The sequence below is a fragment of the Pristiophorus japonicus genome, chromosome 2, assembly GCF_044704955.1.
Source record: "Pristiophorus japonicus isolate sPriJap1 chromosome 2, sPriJap1.hap1, whole genome shotgun sequence".
NCBI classification, from domain to species: Eukaryota; Metazoa; Chordata; class Chondrichthyes; family Pristiophoridae; genus Pristiophorus; species Pristiophorus japonicus.
The window spans coordinates 128,012,819-128,028,882 of NC_091978.1; the positions used below are offsets into that span (position 1 = coordinate 128,012,819).

Sequence of the window (16,064 nt, forward strand, 5' to 3'; positions counted from 1 at the left end):
AAAAAAAAATGGTATCCTAAACTTTATAAATGGGTTACTGAGTACAGAAATAATGCTTAATCTAAACATATTATTGGTGAGGCTGCAGTTAGAATATTCAGTTTTGGATGGCCACTATGGAGAGGATGCAATAGAGATTCACTAACGGACAAGAGGCTTTAGTTATGAAAGGAGATGAAAGAAACTTTATAAATAAAGTTTATTGGCTTCATCAATCGAGACATAGAGTGCAAAAGCAAGGACGTTATGTTAAACCTTTTATAAGTCCCTGATAAGACCTCAGCTAGAGTATTGTGTCCAAATTTGGGTACCACACTTTAGGAAGGATGTTAAAGCCTTAAAGATGTTGCAGAGATTTAACAGAATTATACCAAGGATGTGGGACTTCAGTTATGTGGAGAGACTAGAACATGTGGGATTGTTCTCCCTCGAGTAGAGAACATTAAAGGGAGATTTAAGAGATTCAATATTGAGGGGTTTTGATTGAAACATAGAAACATGAAAAATAGGTGCAATTGGCCATTCAGCCCTTCGAGCCTGCACCACCATTCAATAAGATCATGGCTGATCATTCACCTCAGTACTCCTTTCCTGCTTTCTCTCCATACCCCTTGATCCCTTTAGCCGTAAGGGCCATATCTAACTCCCTCTTGAATATATCCAATGAACTGCATCAACAACACTCTGCGGTAAGAAATTACACAGGTTAACAACTCTGAGTGAAGAAGTTTCTCCTCATCTCGGTCCGAAATGGCTTACCCCTTATCCTTAGACTGTGTCCCCTGGTTATGGACTTCCTCAACATCGGGAACATTCTTCCTGCATCTAACCTTTCCAGTCCTGTCAGAATGTTATATGTTTCTATGAGATCCCCTCTCATCCTTCTAAACTCCAGTGAATACAGGCCCAGTCGATCCAGTCTCTCCTCATATGTCAGTCCTGCCATTGCGGGAATCAGTCTGGTGAACGTTCGCTGCACTCGCTCAATAGCAAGAACGTCCTTCCTCAGATTAGGAGACCAAAACTGAACACAATATTCCATGTGAGGCCTCACCAAGGCCCTGTATAACTGCAGTAAGACCTCCCTGCTCCAAACTCAAATCCCCTTGCTATGAAGGCCAACATACCATTTGCCTTCTTCACCGCCTGCTATACCTGCATACCAACTTTCAATGACTGATGTACCATGACACCCAGGTCTTGTTGCACCTCCCCTTTTCCTAATCTGCCATGATTCAGATAATATTCTGCCTTCCTGTTTTTGCCACCAAAGTGGATAACTGCACATTATCCACATTATACTGCATCTGCCTTGCATTTGCCCACTCGCCTAACCTGTCCAAGTCACCCTGCAGCCTCTTAGCGTCCGCCTCACAGCTCACACCGCCACCCAGCTTAGTGTCATCTGCAAGCTTGGAGATATTACACTCAATTCCTTCATCTAAATCATTGATGTATATTGTAAATAGCTGGGTTCCCAGCACTGAGCCCTGCGGCACCCCACTAGTCACTGTCTGCTTTTCTGAAAAGGACCCGTTTATCCCGACTCTCTGCTTCCTTTTTGCCAGCCTGTTCTCTATCCACGTCAGTACATTACCCCCAATGCCATGTGCTTTAATTTTGCATACCAATCTCTTGTGTGGGACCTTGTCAAAAGCCTTTTGAAAGTCCAAATACATCACATCCATTGGTTCTCCCTTGTCCACTCTACTAGTTACATTCTCAAAAAATTCTCAAAGATTTGTCAAGCATGATTTCCCTTTCACAAATCCATGCTGACTTGGACCGATCCTGTCACTGCTTTCCAAATGCACTGCTATTTCAACTTTAATAATCGAATCCAACATTTTCCCCACTACTGATGTCAGGCTAACCGGTCTATAATTTCCCGTTTTCTCTCTCTCTCCTTTTTTTAAAAAGTGGTGTTACATTAGCTACCCTTCAGTCCATAGGAACTGATCCAGAGTCGATAGACTTTTGGAAAATGATCACCAATGCATCCACTATTTCTAGGGCCACTTCCTTAAGTACTCTGGGATGCAGACTATTGGGGATTTATCCACCTTCAATCCCATCAATTTCCCTAACACCATTTCCCGCCTAATAAGGATTTCCTTCAGTTCCTCCTTGCCATTGCCGATCCACTGTCAACCCTTCAAGTATCATTCGCCAGTCTATTCTAGCCAATTCACGTCTCATACCATCAAGTTACCTTTCCTTAAGTTCAGGACCCTAGTCTCTGAATTAACTGTCTCACTCTCCATCTTCATAAAGAATTCTATCATATTATGGTCGCTCTTCCCCAAGGGGCCTCGCACAACAAGATTGCTAACTAGTCTTTTCTCATTACAAATCACCCAGTCTAGGATGGCCAGCCCTCTAGTTGGTTCCTCGACATATTGGTCTAGGAAACCATCCCTAATACACTCCAGGAAATCCTCCTCCACCGTATTGCTACCAGTTTGGTTAGCCCAACCTATATGTAGATTAAAGTCGCCCATGATAACTGCCGTACCTTTATTGCATGCATCCCTAATTTCTTGTTTGATGCTGTCCCCAACCTCACTACTACTGTTTGGTGGTCTGTACACAACTCCCACTAGCGTTTTCTGCCCTTTGGTATTCTGCAGCTCCACCCATACAGAATCCACATCATCCAAGCTAATGTCCTTCCTTATTATTGCGTTAATTTCCTCTTTAATCAGCAACGCCACCCCACCTCCTTTTCCTTTCTGTCTATCCTTCTTGAATGTTGAATGCCCCTGGATGTTGAGTTCCCAGCCTTGGTCACCCTGGAGCCATGTTTAAATAGAGTAAATAAGGAGAAATTGTTTCCCTTGATGGGAGAGTTGGTAATCAGAGGACACAGATTTAAGATAATTGGCAAAAGAGCCAGATGAAGAGAATTTTTAAAAATAGTATTCCAGCCCCCTTTTAGATGAAGGCTAACGTTCTATCAGCCTTTTTAATTAATTTGTGTATCTGTCCATTATATGTTATTTTTTGCATAGACCCCTAACATATATCACAAACATATAATGGACAGAAACAAAAATTAACTCTTTGTTCCACAGTTCCTAGCTTCTCACCATTTTTACAGTACTCTGATCTATCTTTCTTGGGTCCACACTTCCTCACATTGAACTCCCATCTACCACAGTTTTTCCCACTCACTTAATCTACGAATGCAAAAGCTGTTCCGCCAAAAACCAGTTTGCTCCTCAGAGTCTGCCATTAATGGTTCTCCTCGTTCTGTTTAGGATAATAGTACAGAAACGTTTGTCAGAGACCGAGAATAATGTAATGCCACATCAGTTGCTACAATCACTTCTGTCCTACTTGGGAAATTTTGACACTGATTCCTTTTGTCTAAATTCTTGGTGTTACTTCTTGATGTGTAGGTATAATCATATGTTGTGCAATATAAACACTTTATGTCCTGTAATATTTAAAGTTTTTTTTTCTGCAAATTGAATAAAAATTATTTTGGCAGTATTAAAAATGATGGGGAACATTTAATCTCTTGGTCTTTGTTGCCACTGAATAATACAATAATAGTGCTCGTGTTGAGTGTGAAATGTGTACTGATGGCTACCTTCTCTAGCAGCACAATAATACTGAAATACATGTTTTCACCAGGTGTGGAATGTTACAGTGGAAATGGTTGTCTGTTGAAGAGCAGCATAAAATCTACCTTTAGATATGCAGAATGCTGTGTAATTCTCCTCATATAAATGGAAAAGGTTTCTTGAATTGCTTCTGCAATATAAGGACAAAACAATGGCAGTCATAAATTAAACAGGAATAATTTATAGCAACAGAAGTAGGCCATTTAGCCCCACGAGCCTGTTCCGCCATTCAGTGAGATCACAACTGATCCATATACCTGCCTTAGCTCCATAACTCTTAATACCATTGGTTAACAAAAATCTACGCATCTCAGATGTAAAATTAACAACTGATCTAGCATCAATTGCCATTTGTGGAAGAGAGTTCCAAACTTCTGCCACCAAAGTGTAGAAGTATTTCCGAATTTCACTCCTGAAAGATCTAGCTCTAATTTTTAGACTATGCGCCCTAGTCCGAGACTCCCAAAGCAGTGGAAATAGTTTCCCACTCTATATACTCTATCTATCTGTTCCCTTTAATATCTTGAAAACTTCGATCGGATCTCTCCATAACCATCTAAATTCCACGGAATACAACCCTGGTTTGTGTAATCTCTCCTCGTAATTTAACTCCTGGAGTCTGAGCATCATTCTGGTAAACCTACATTGCACTCCCTCGAAGGCCAGTATATTCTTCCAAAGGTGTGGTGCCCAGAACTGCTCACAGTAGTCCAAGTGTGGTCTAACCAGGGCTTTGTATAGCTGTAGCATAACTTCTACCCCTTGTATTCCAGTTCTCCAGATATAAAAAGGCCAGCATTCCATTCGCCTTTTTGATTATTTTCTGTACCTGTTCATGACATTTTAATGAACTATGTACCTGGACCCCCAAATCCCTTTAGACCTCCACTGTTTTTAGCTGTACACCATTTAGAAAGTACCTTGTTCTATCCTTTTTTGGTCTAAAGTGGATAACTTCACATTTGCCTACATTGAAATTCATTTGCCACAGTTTTGCTCATTCACTTAATCTGTCAATACTTCTTTGTGATTTTATGCTTTCATCTACACAGCCGACAATACTGGCGATCTTTGTGTCCAAAGAAAATTTATATACGTGACTTTCTGTCCCATCATCCAAGACGTTAATAAATAGTGAATTAGTTGAGGTCTCAACACAGATCCCTGCAGGACATGATAGTCAGACTTTTCCAATTAGAGTACCTCCCCATTATCTCTACTCTGTCTCTTGCTGCTCAGCCAATTTCCTAACCAGATCAATAATTTGCCTTTAATTTCATGGGCTTCAACCTTAGTTAACAGTCTCTTATGTGGGATTTTATCAAACCCCATTCTGGAAGTCCATATAAATAACAACCATAGACATTCTCCTGTTGACTACTTTAGCCACCTCTTCAAAAAAATCAATCAGGTTTGTCAAGCATGACCTACTTTTAAAAAAATCCATGCTGGCTCTCTTTGATCAGCTGAAAATTTTTGCGGTGTTCAGTCACCTATCCTTAATTATAGACTCTAGTAATTTCCAGACAATAGATGTTAGATTAACAGGTCTATAATTCCCTTGTTTCCCTCTCTCACCATTCTTAAATAGTGGAGTAACATGCACAATTAATGGTTTCTGAATCAAGAGAACTTTGGAAGATTATAGTTAGGGCATCTGCAATGCGCTCACTCACTTTCTTTAAAACCCTGGGATGAAAACCATCTGGTTCTGGGGATTTATCACTCTTGAGTGCTATTATTTTCTTTATTACTGCTATTTCGCTTGTGGTAATATTTTTTGAATCCCTGTCCCTGATTCAATATTAATTTCCTTGGCATGCTATCCGCTTCATTTACCGTAAATACTGATGCAAAGTAATAATTCAACACGTCCCCTTTTCATTATTATCATTGACAATATCACCATTATCAGTTTTCAAGGGGCCAACATTGCTCCTCACCACCCTCTTTTTCCTCATATAATTGTAAAAAATGTAACATTCATTGCAAATTTCTTTTCATATTCCCTTTTTGTAGCTCTTGCTATTTGTTTTGTCACCCTTTGCTGTTCTTTGTATCTTTTACATTCGTTGGGATCTGTGCTATTTTTTGCATCTTTGTATGCCTTTTTTTATTATTTTAATGTTGTCTCTTACCTCTTTCGTCATCCATAGTTGTTTATTTTGGCAAGTAGAGCTCTTGTCCCTCAGGGGTATAAATTGGATCTGTATCATATTAAATTATTTTTTAAACATCTCCCACCGATGAGCTGTCATTTTACCCATTAACAGATTTGCCCAGTTTACTGTGGACAGTCTCTATCTCATCACTTTGAAGTCAGCCTTACCTAAATCTAAAATCTTAGTAGCTGTTTTGCATTTCTCCCTTTCAAATACTAATGTTGAATTCTTAAGATCGCTATTCGATAAATGTTTACACACCATTAAGCTATTAACTAAATCTGGCTCATTACTCATTATTAAATCTAATCTGGCGTATCCCCTTGTTGGTTCTAGGACATATTGTTGCAAAATACTATCCTGGACACCCTAAGAAATTTACTACCTTTCTGATGTGCTAATTTGCTTATTCCAATCTATATGAAAGTTAAAATCCCCATTAAAACCACTCTGCCTTTGCAACATGCTTGTCTAACCTCTGCATTTATACAATTTAGCACTTCACAGCTGCTACCAGGGGGGCATGAGTACAACTCCCACTACAGTCTTAAATCCTTTCTTATTTCTTAATTCTACCTATAAAAGGCCCAAGTTTCGGCCTCAGTTGCTCCTGATTTTTTTGAGCAACTGGTGTAGAACGGAGTATCTTAGAAATTCAAATTCTCGGCATTTAGTTTGTTCCAGTTCAAGTCAGTTAGAACAGTTTCACTTTGGAACAGAATTTATTTTTCAAAAGGGGGCGTGTACGGCCACTTGCGCCTGTTTTCAAAGTTTCGTCAGTGAAAACTTACTCCAAACTAACTTAGAATGGAGTAAGTGAAGATTTTTGTACACTGGAAAAAACCTTGTCTACAATTTAGAATATCAGGCGTAGGTTACAAATCAGGCGTAGGGAACGAGGTGGGGGGGAAAGGGAAGTCATTAAATTCTACAATCAATCCTTAGTTATACTTATACAAATATTATACAAATAAATCCAACCTGAATAAAAATTTATAAGCAAAGAAAAGATTAAATAAACCATGTTCCTACCTGTGTGAAAGTGCTTCAGGCAGGCCTTTCATGTTGGAGACAGGCAGGGGTGTGGCGTCAGTGTCTCGACGGCAGCCCCAACAGCGGCAGCAAGCAGCCTTCAAGCTGAGCTGCTGTGCTGCAGGCAGGCCTTCATTCTCTTTGTGGCTGGCAAAGGATCAACACCAGATGCACGCAGCTTTTCAAGGGGGTTGAGGCCATTTGGCCACGCTTAAGGGACGGCGTCAGTGGCTCGATGGCAGCCGAGTCCTTTTAAAAATGGCCAAGTGCCAATGTTTGTTTGCCACTGCGCGCACCACGTTGGCTCATTTAAATTGGACCCGCCCCCCCCACTACTTACAGAATCGGCGCGAGTGTTTGGCTCTGCCCCCCGCTGTGAAGAGCGCGCTGCGCCGCTCTGAGGAGCCAGAGAATATCGACGTTTTTTTTCTAGCGCACTTTTAGGCGCGAAGAACAGGCGTCCAGCTCGGAGGTGCGGCGTTTTCGGCGCGGGCCGAAACTTGGGGCCAAAGTCTCCACTGCCTGCTTCACATTGACTAGTGCAGTGCTATTTGTTTTGATGGAGCATTAGTGGTTGGATTTTAATTTTGAGCGGAGTATTTCATAGATCATCTATATTTATAGGAGGCGAACATAATTGTAATGCGGTCCCTTATCAGAGATGGCTGCCACTGGTATGTTCTTGCATTGCAGAAGCAATTGAAGAAATTTTCCCGATTGATAATGGGTACCGATCTCTCTTTTATTGCTACAGTCCAGCACTGAACTTCGGTAGTTCCTTCCAAATCACAAATATACTCCTTTTCCTCCAGCCTCACTGTGCTGAAATTAAGACACGTAGCATAATCTTCTACCCCAATTCATTTTTCCCCAGATTCCAGAACTGTTGAACTCCTTACGCTCCTATTTCTTTCTCTTATAATCTTCAAGCTAGGTCTTGACTCATCACTATTCTATAAGCTGCATTGTGTTCTCTTTCAATCTTGCAACTTTTCTTTGTCCTTCACCTTAGTTTCTCAATAAAATAAAAAGCTGGTTTGGAGATATTGCAATTAGTTTGCGTCAACAGAGAGTAGAGGGAAATTCTCCTGTCACAAACCAGTGATTTCTATTGGAAAGTGCATGCTTCAATTTAGAGTAAGGACATGTTGATGCTTTGCTGTTTTAACCTACTTACTGTCTGGTTGTCATGTTAAAAATGGCTACTTGGTTGCTGAACTGGAGTGCAGGTGTCATTTATGAAGCCATATCCCAGCACGCTGCCGGCAACGTGAAACATGAAAGATTACTGCACAAGATAAAAGTTCACGGGGTTGGTGATAATATATTAGGATGTATAGAGGATTGGCTAACTAACAGAAAACAGAGAGTCAGGATAAATGGTTCATTCTCTGGTTGGCGACCAGTAACTAGTGGGGTGCAACAGGGATCAGTGCTCGGACCCCAACTATTTACAATCTATATTAACGACTTGGAAGAAGGGACTGAGTGTAACGTAGCCAAGTTTGCAAATCTGCAACCCTCTGAGAGAAGAAATTTCTCCTCACCTCCGTCTTAAATGGGCGGCCCCTTATTCTAAGATCGTGCCCTCTGGTTCGAGTCTCCCCCATCAGTGGAAACATCCTCTCTGCAACCACCTTGTCAAGCCCCCTCATAATCTTATACGTCTCGATAAGATCACCTCTCATTCTTCTGAATTCCAATGAGTAGAGGCCCAACCTACTCAACCTTTCCTCATAAGTCAACCCCCTCATCCCCGGAATCAACCTAGTGAACCTTCTCTGAACTGCCTCCAAAGCAAGTATATCCTTTTGTAAATATGGAAACCAAAACTGCATGCAGTATTCCAGGTGTGGCCTCACCAAAACCTTGTATAGCTGTAGCAAGACTTCCCTGCTTTTATACTCCATCCCCTTTGCAATAAAGGCCAAGATACCATTGGCCTTCCTGATCACTTGCTATACCTGCATACCATCCTTTTGTGTTTCATGCACAAGTGCCCCCAGGTTCCGCCGTACTGTAGCACTTTGCAATCTTTCTCCATTTAAATAATAACTTGCTCTTTGATTTTTTTTCTGCCAAAGTGCATGACCTCACACTTTCCAACGTTATGCTGCATCTGCCAAATTTTTGCCCACTCACTTAGCCTGTCTATGTCCCCCTCACACATTGCTTTTCCTCCCATCTTTGTATCGTCAGCAAACTTGGCTACATTACACTCAGTCCCTTCTTCCAAGTCGTTAATATAGATTGTAAATAGTTGGGGTCCCAGCACTGATCCCTGTTGCACCCCACTAGTTACTGGTTGCCAACCAGAGATTAAACCATTTATCCCGACTTTCTGTTCTGTTAGTTAGCCACTCTTCTATCCATGCTAATAAGTAGTCATCAATGTTAAACACTCCATAACTGCCAGATTAAACCTGCGTCAGGCAGTGAAGGAACCAACAGTATGCAGGTACAGCAAGTAATCAGGAAGGCAAATGGAATGTTGGGTTTTATTGCAAGGTGGATGGAGTATAAAAACAGAGAAGTCCTGCTTCAACTGTGCGGGGCATTGGTGAGGCCACACCTGGAGTACTGCGTAGAGTTTTGATCTCCATATTTAAGGAAGGATATACTTGCATTGGGGGCTATTCAGAGAAAGTTCACTAGGTTGATTGCGGAGATGAGCAGGTTGACTTAGGATAGGTTGAATAGGTTGGGCCTCTACACATTGGAGTTCAGAAGAATGAAACTTAGAAGATAATGAGTGGGCTCGACAAGCAGTCCAACCCTGCTTCAACAGAGTGTGTGGAAGGGCACACAAGAAGCAATGTCATTGAAACTACAACATGCTGCTATCTGTTTGCTAAACACCAAAAGCCATATGCTGTAGATAGAGCTGAGCAGTTCCACACCTAATGGGTGACATAAAAAGCTCTAAAGGCCTACCATATCCAGCCGACAATTATGATGGGCATTCAGGCAACTAATCGGGGGCAAGGGTTCATGAACATCTTCATCTTCAACCAGAGTGGAGCCCAGCATGTGAGTGAAAGGTGCAAAACTGAAGAGTTTGTAAATCTCTTCAGCCATAAGTGTATGATCCTTCTTAGCCTCCTCCAGAGGATTCCCCCATCAACAACAACTTGTATTTATATAGCACTTTTAATGTAGTGAAACATCCCAAGGTGCTTTGCAGGAGTATTATGAGATAAAAAATTTGACACCGAGCCGTACAAGTAGAAATTAGTGCAGGTGACCAAAAGATTGTTCAAAGAAGTATGTTTTAAGGAGCGTCTTGAAGGAGGATGGAGAGGTTTGGGCAGGGAGTTCCAGAGCTTGGGGTCGAGGCAACAGAAGGTACAGCCACCAATGGTTGAGCAACTAGAATCAGGGATGCTCGAGGGCAGACATCTCTGGAGGGGTGGGGCTGGAGGGGATAAAGGAGATAGGGAGGGGCGAGGCCATGGATGGATTTGAAAATAAGGATGAGAATTTTGAAATCGAGGCGTTGCTTAACCAGAAGCCAATGTAGGTCAGCGAGCGCCAGGGTGATGGGTGAGCAGGACTTGGTGCGAGTTAGGACACGGGCGGCCAAATTTTGGATCACGTCTAGTTTACGTAGGGGAAAATGTGGGAGGCCAGCCAGGAGTGTGTTGGAATAGTCAAGTGTAGAGGTAACAGGCATGGAATGAGGGCTTCAGCAGCGGATAAGCTCAGGCAAGGGCGGTGACAGGTGATGTTGCGGAGGTGGAAACAGGCAGCCTTAGTTCGGCTGCGGTTATGTGGTTGACAGCTCATTTCAGGGTTAAATATGACTCCAAGGTTGCGAACAGTCTGGTTCCACCTCAGATGGATGTTGGGGCGAGAGATGGAGTCAGTGGCGAGGGAACGGATTTCGTGGCGGTGACCGAAAACAATGGCTTCGATCTTCCCAATATTCAATTGGAGAAAATTTCTGCTCATCCAGAGCTGGATGTCAAACAAGCGGTCTGACAATTTAGAGACTGTAGAGGGGTCGAGAGAAGTGGTAGTAAGGTAGAAGTGGTAGTGAGGTAGAGCTGGGTGTCATCAGCGGACATGTGGAAATTGACACTGTGTTTTCGGATGATGTCGCCAAGTGGCAACATGTAGATGGGAAGTTGGAGGGGACCAAGGATAGATCATTGAGGGACAGCAAAGGTAACGATGCGGGGACAGGAAGAGAAGCCATTGCATGTTATTCTCTGACTACGATTAAGTCGATAAGTATGGAACAAGGCAAGTGCAATCCCACCCAGCTTAGACAGTGGTGGAGAGACCTTGGAGAAGGATGGGGTGATCAACCATGTCGAAGGCTGCAGACAAGTCAAGAAGAACGACGAGGGATAGTTTGTCTTTGTCACAGAAACAAAGGATGTCATCGTAAATGATGTCCAGTCAATTCAGTTCACTCCACGTGACATTAAGAAATAGCTAAGGGCGTTATACACAGCAAAGAATAGTGGGCCCAAGTTTCCGATGCTGGAGAAAACGGCGCGCCTCTGAGATTTACGTGACCTGTCTGGGATAAAAAGCGCGTCGAAATCCTACCGGGGAATTCTCCGCTCGTCCTGGAGCGTGGCTTGGCGCAGCGGAGTCTCCCTGGGGCGGAGCAAGCCGATAGCAGCCAGCAGGGGGGCGGGGCTAGGGATCAGCGTTCTTCTAAGTGCCGGCAGCGTTGCGCAGGCGCATTGGAGCATGTGTGCATGTGCAATGGCTCAGCAGGGCGTTTTTCTCCCAGTCTATCTTAGAATGGTGTGGGTACCGGGGAGGGATGGAGGAGCATGGGAAGAGGGGACACTGGGGAGGTGATCGTGGTGGAGAAGCATGGGAAGGGATGGAGGAGCCTGGGTTGGGAGGCACCGGGGAGGTGATCGGTGGGGGAGGAGCGTGGGTTTGGGGGGCCGGAGGAGAGAGCAGGGGGGCCTCCGTCCTGCTCCACTTCCCCCACCCCCCACCCTCCCGCGTTCATCCCCTCCCCCTCCCGCGTTCACCCCCTCCCCCTCCCACGTTCACCCCCTCCCCCTCCCGCGTTCACCCCCTCCCCCTCCCGCGTTCACCCCCTCCCCCTCCCGCGTTCACCCCCTCCCCCTCCCGCGTTCACCCCCTCCCCCTCCCGCGTTCACCCCTCCCCCTCCCGCGTTCACCCCCTCCCCCTCCCGCGTTCACCCCCTCCCCCTCCCGCGTTCACCCCCTCCCCCTCCCGCGTTCACCCCCTCCCCCTCCCGCGTTCACCCCCTCCCCCTCCCGCGTTCACCCCCTCCCCCTCCCGCGTTCACCCCCTCCCCCTCCCGCGTTCACCCCTCCCCCTCCCGCGTTCACCCCCTCCCCCTCCCGCGTTCACCCCCTCCCCCTCCCGCGTTCACCCCCTCCCCCTCCCGCGTTCACCCCTCCCCCTCCCGCGTTCACCCCCTCCCCCTCCCGCGTTCACCCCCTCCCCCTCCCGCGTTCACCCCCTCCCCTCCCGCGTTCACCCCCTCCCCCTCCCGCGTTCACCCCCTCCCCCTCCCGCGTTCACCCCCTCCCCCTCCCGCGTTCACCCCCTCCCCCTCCCGCGTTCACCCCCTCCCCCTCCCGCGTTCACCCCCTCCCCCTCCCGCGTTCACCCCCTCCCCCTCCCGCGTTCACCCCCTCCCCCTCCCGCGTTCACCCCCTCCCCCTCCCGCGTTCACCCCCTCCCCCTCCCGCGTTCACCCCCTCCCCCTCCCGCGTTCACCCCCTCCCCCTCCCGCGTTCACCCCCTCCCCCTCCGCGTTCACCCCCTCCCCCTCCCGCGTTCACCCCCTCCCCCTCCCCGCGTTCACCCCCTCCCCCTCCCGCGTTCACCCCCTCCCCCTCCCGCGTTCACCCCCTCCCCCTCCCGCGTTCACCCCCTCCCCCTCCCGCGTTCACCCCCTCCCCCTCCCGCGTTCACCCCCTCCCCCTCCCGCGTTCACCCCTCCCCCTCCCGCGTTCACCCCCTCCCCCTCCCGCGTTCACCCCTCCCCCTCCCGCGTTCACCCCCTCCCCCTCCCGCGTTCACCCCCTCCCCCTCCCGCGTTCACCCCCTCCCCTCCCGCGTTCACCCCCTCCCCCTCCCGCGTTCACCCCCTCCCCCTCCCGCGTTCACCCCCTCCCCCTCCCGCGTTCACCCCCTCCCCCTCCCGCGTTCACCCCTCCCCCTCCCGCTCACATCCCCTCCCCTCCCGCCTCATCCCCTCCCCTCCCTCCCCTCCCCTCCCCTCTTCCCCTCCCTCCCCTCTTCCCCTCCCCTCTTCCCCTCCCCCTCCCCTCTCCCCTCCCCTCTTCCCCCTTCCCCCTCCTCAACCGCTTCCCCCTCCCCTCCCCTCTTCCCTCCCCCTCCCCTCTTACCCTCACCCTCACCCTCTCTTACCCTCACCCTCACCCTCTCTTACCCTCACCCTCACCCTCTCTACCCTCACCCTCACCCTCTCTTCCCTCACCCTCACCCTCTCTTCCCCTCACCCTCACCCTCTCTTCCCCTCACCTCACCCTCTCTTCCCCTCACCCTCACCCTCTCTTCCCCTCACCCTCACCCTCTCTTCCCCTCACCCTCACCCTCTCTTCCCCTCCCCCTCACCCTCTCTTCCCCTCCCTCTCCCCCCCTCCCCCTCTCTTCCCCTCTCCCTCTCTTCCCCTCTCTTCCCTCCCCTCTCTTCCCCTCCCCCTCTCTTCCCCTCCCCCTCTCTTCCCTCCCCCTCTCTTCCCCTCCCCCTCTCTTCCCCTCCCCCTCCCCCCTCTCTTCCCCTCCCCTCCCTTCCCCTCCCCCTCCCCCTCCCCCTCTCTTCCCCTCCCCCTCTCTTCCCCTCCCCCTCTCTTCCCCTCCCCCTCTCTCCCCCTCCCCCTCTCTCCCCCCCCTCTCTCCCCCTCCCCCTCTCTCCCCCTCCCCCTCTCTCCCCCTCCCCCTCTCTCCCCCTCCCCCTCTCTCCCCCTCCCCCTCTCTCCCCCTCCCCCTCTCTCCCCCTCCCCCTCTCTCCCCCTCCCCCTCTCTCCCCCTCCCCCTCTCTCCCCCTCTCTTCCCCTCCCCTCTCTTCCCCTCCCCCTCCCCCTCTCTCCCCCTCCCCTCTCTTCCCCTCCCCTCCCCTCTCTTCCCCTCCCCTCCCCCTCTCTTCCCCCTCCCCCTCTCTCCCCCTCCCCCCTCTCTCCCCTCCCCCCTCTCTCCCCCTCCCCCTCTCTCCCCCTCCCCCCTCTCTCCCCCTCCCCCTCTCTCCCCCTCCCCCTCTCTGCCCCTCCCCTTCCCCCTCTCTGCCCCTCCCCCTCTCTGCCCCTCCCCCTCTCTGCCCCTCCCCCTCCCCCTCTCTGCCCCTCCCCCTCCCCCTCTCTGCCCCTCCCCCTCCCCCTCTCTGCCCCTCCCCCTCCCCCTCCCTGCCCCCCCTCCCCCTCCCTGCCCCTCCCCCTCCCCCTCTCTGCCCCTCCCCCTCCCTGCCCCTCCCCCTCCCCCTCTCTGCCCCTCCCCCTCTCTGCCCCTCCCCCTCCCGCCCTCCTCCCCTCCCCCTCCCCGCCTTCCTCCCCTCCCCCTCCCGCCTTCCTCCCCTCCCCCTCCCGCCTTCCTCCCCTCCCCCTCCCGCCTTCCTCCCCTCCCCCTCCCGCCTTCCTCCCCTCCCCCTCCCGCCTTCCTCCCCTCCCCCTCCCGCCTTCCTCCCCTCCCCCTCCCGCCTTCCTCCCCTCCCCCTCCCGCCTTCCTCCCCTCCCCCTCCCGCCTTCCTCCCCTCCCCCTCCCGCCTTCCTCCCCTCCCCCTCCCGCCTTCCTCCCCTCCCCCTCCCGCCTTCCTCCCCTCCCCCTCCCGCCTTCCTCCCCTCCCCCTCCCGCCTTCCTCCCCTCCCCCTCCCGCCTTCCTCCCCTCCCCTCCCGCCTTCCTCCCCTCCCCCTCCCGCCTTCCTCCCCTCCCCTCCCGCCTTCCTCCCTCCCCCTCCCGCCTTCCTCCCCTCCCCCTCCCGCCTTCCTCCCTCCCCCTCCCGCCTTCCTCCCCTCCCCCTCCCGCCTTCCTCCCCTCCCCCTCCCGCCTTCCCTCCCCTCCCCCTCCCGCCTTCCTCCCCTCCCCCTCCCGCCTTCCTCCCCTCCCCCTCCCGCCTTCCTCCCCTCCCCCTCCCGCCTTCCTCCCCTCCCCCTCCCGCCTTCCTCCCCTCCCCCTCCCGCCTTCCTCCCCTCCCCCTCCCGCCTTCCTCCCCTCCCCCTCCCGCCTTCCTCCCCTCCCCTCCCGCCTTCCTCCCCTCCCCCTCCCGCCTTCCTCCCCTCCCCCTCCCGCCTTCCTCCCCTCCCCCTCCGCCTTCCTCCCTCCCCTCCCGCCTTCCTCCCCTCCCCTCCCGCCTTCCTCCCCTCCCCCTCCCGCCTTCCTCCCTCCCCCTCCCGCCTTCCTCCCCTCCCCTCCCGCCTTCCTCCCCTCCCCCTCCCGCCTTCATCCCCTCCCCCTCCGCCTTCATCCCTCCCCCTCCCGCCTTCATCCCTCCCCCTCCCGCCTTCTTCCCTCCCCCTCCCGCCTTCTTCCCCTCCCCCTCCCGCCTTCATCCCCTCCCCCTCCCCCTTCATCCCCTCCCCCTCCGCCTTCATCCCCTCCCCCTCCCGCCTTCATCCCCTCCCCCTCCGCCTTCTTCCCCTCCCCCTCCCGCCTTCTTCCCCTCCCCCTCCCGCCTTCTTCCTCCCCCCTCCCCCTCCGCCTTCTTCCCCTCCCCTCCCGCCTTCTTCCCCTCCCCCCTCCCCTCCGCCTTCTTCCCCTCCCCCCTCTCCCCCTCTCTCCCCTCTCTCCCCCTCTCTCCCCCTCTCTCCCCTCTCTCCCCTCTCTCCCCTCTCTCCCCCTCTCTCTCCCCTCTCTCCCCCTCTCTCCCCCTCTCTCCCCTCCCTTCCCCTCCCTCCCCTCTTCCCTCCCTCCCCTCTTCCCCTCCCCTCCCCTCTTCCCTCCCCTCTTCCCCTCCCCTCCCCTCTTCCCCTCCCCTCCCCTCTTCCCCTCCCCTCCCCTCTTCCCCTCACCCTCACCCTCTCTTACCCTCACCCTCACCCTCTCTTCCCCTCACCCTCACCCTCTCTCCCCCTCTCTCCCCCTCTCTCCCCCTCCCCTCCCCTCTTCTCCCTCCCCTCCCCTCTTCCCCTCCCCTCTTCCCCTCCCCTCCCCTCTTCCCCTCCCCTCCCCCTCTTCCCTCCCCTCCCCTCTTCCCCTCCCCTCCCCTCTTCCCCTCACCCTCACCCTCTCTTACCCTCACCCTCACCTCTCTTCCCCTCACCCTCACCTCTCTTCCCCTC

At 51.3% G+C, this 16,064-nt stretch overlaps 1 protein-coding gene across 6 annotated transcripts in view; it reads left to right on the top strand.

Moving 5' to 3' along the window:
- The window catches only part of ipo11 (importin 11), a 928,775-nt gene that overhangs the window by 154,879 nt on the left and 757,832 nt on the right, over positions 1 to 16,064 (top strand). The gene's annotated exons all lie outside the window — the stretch shown is intronic.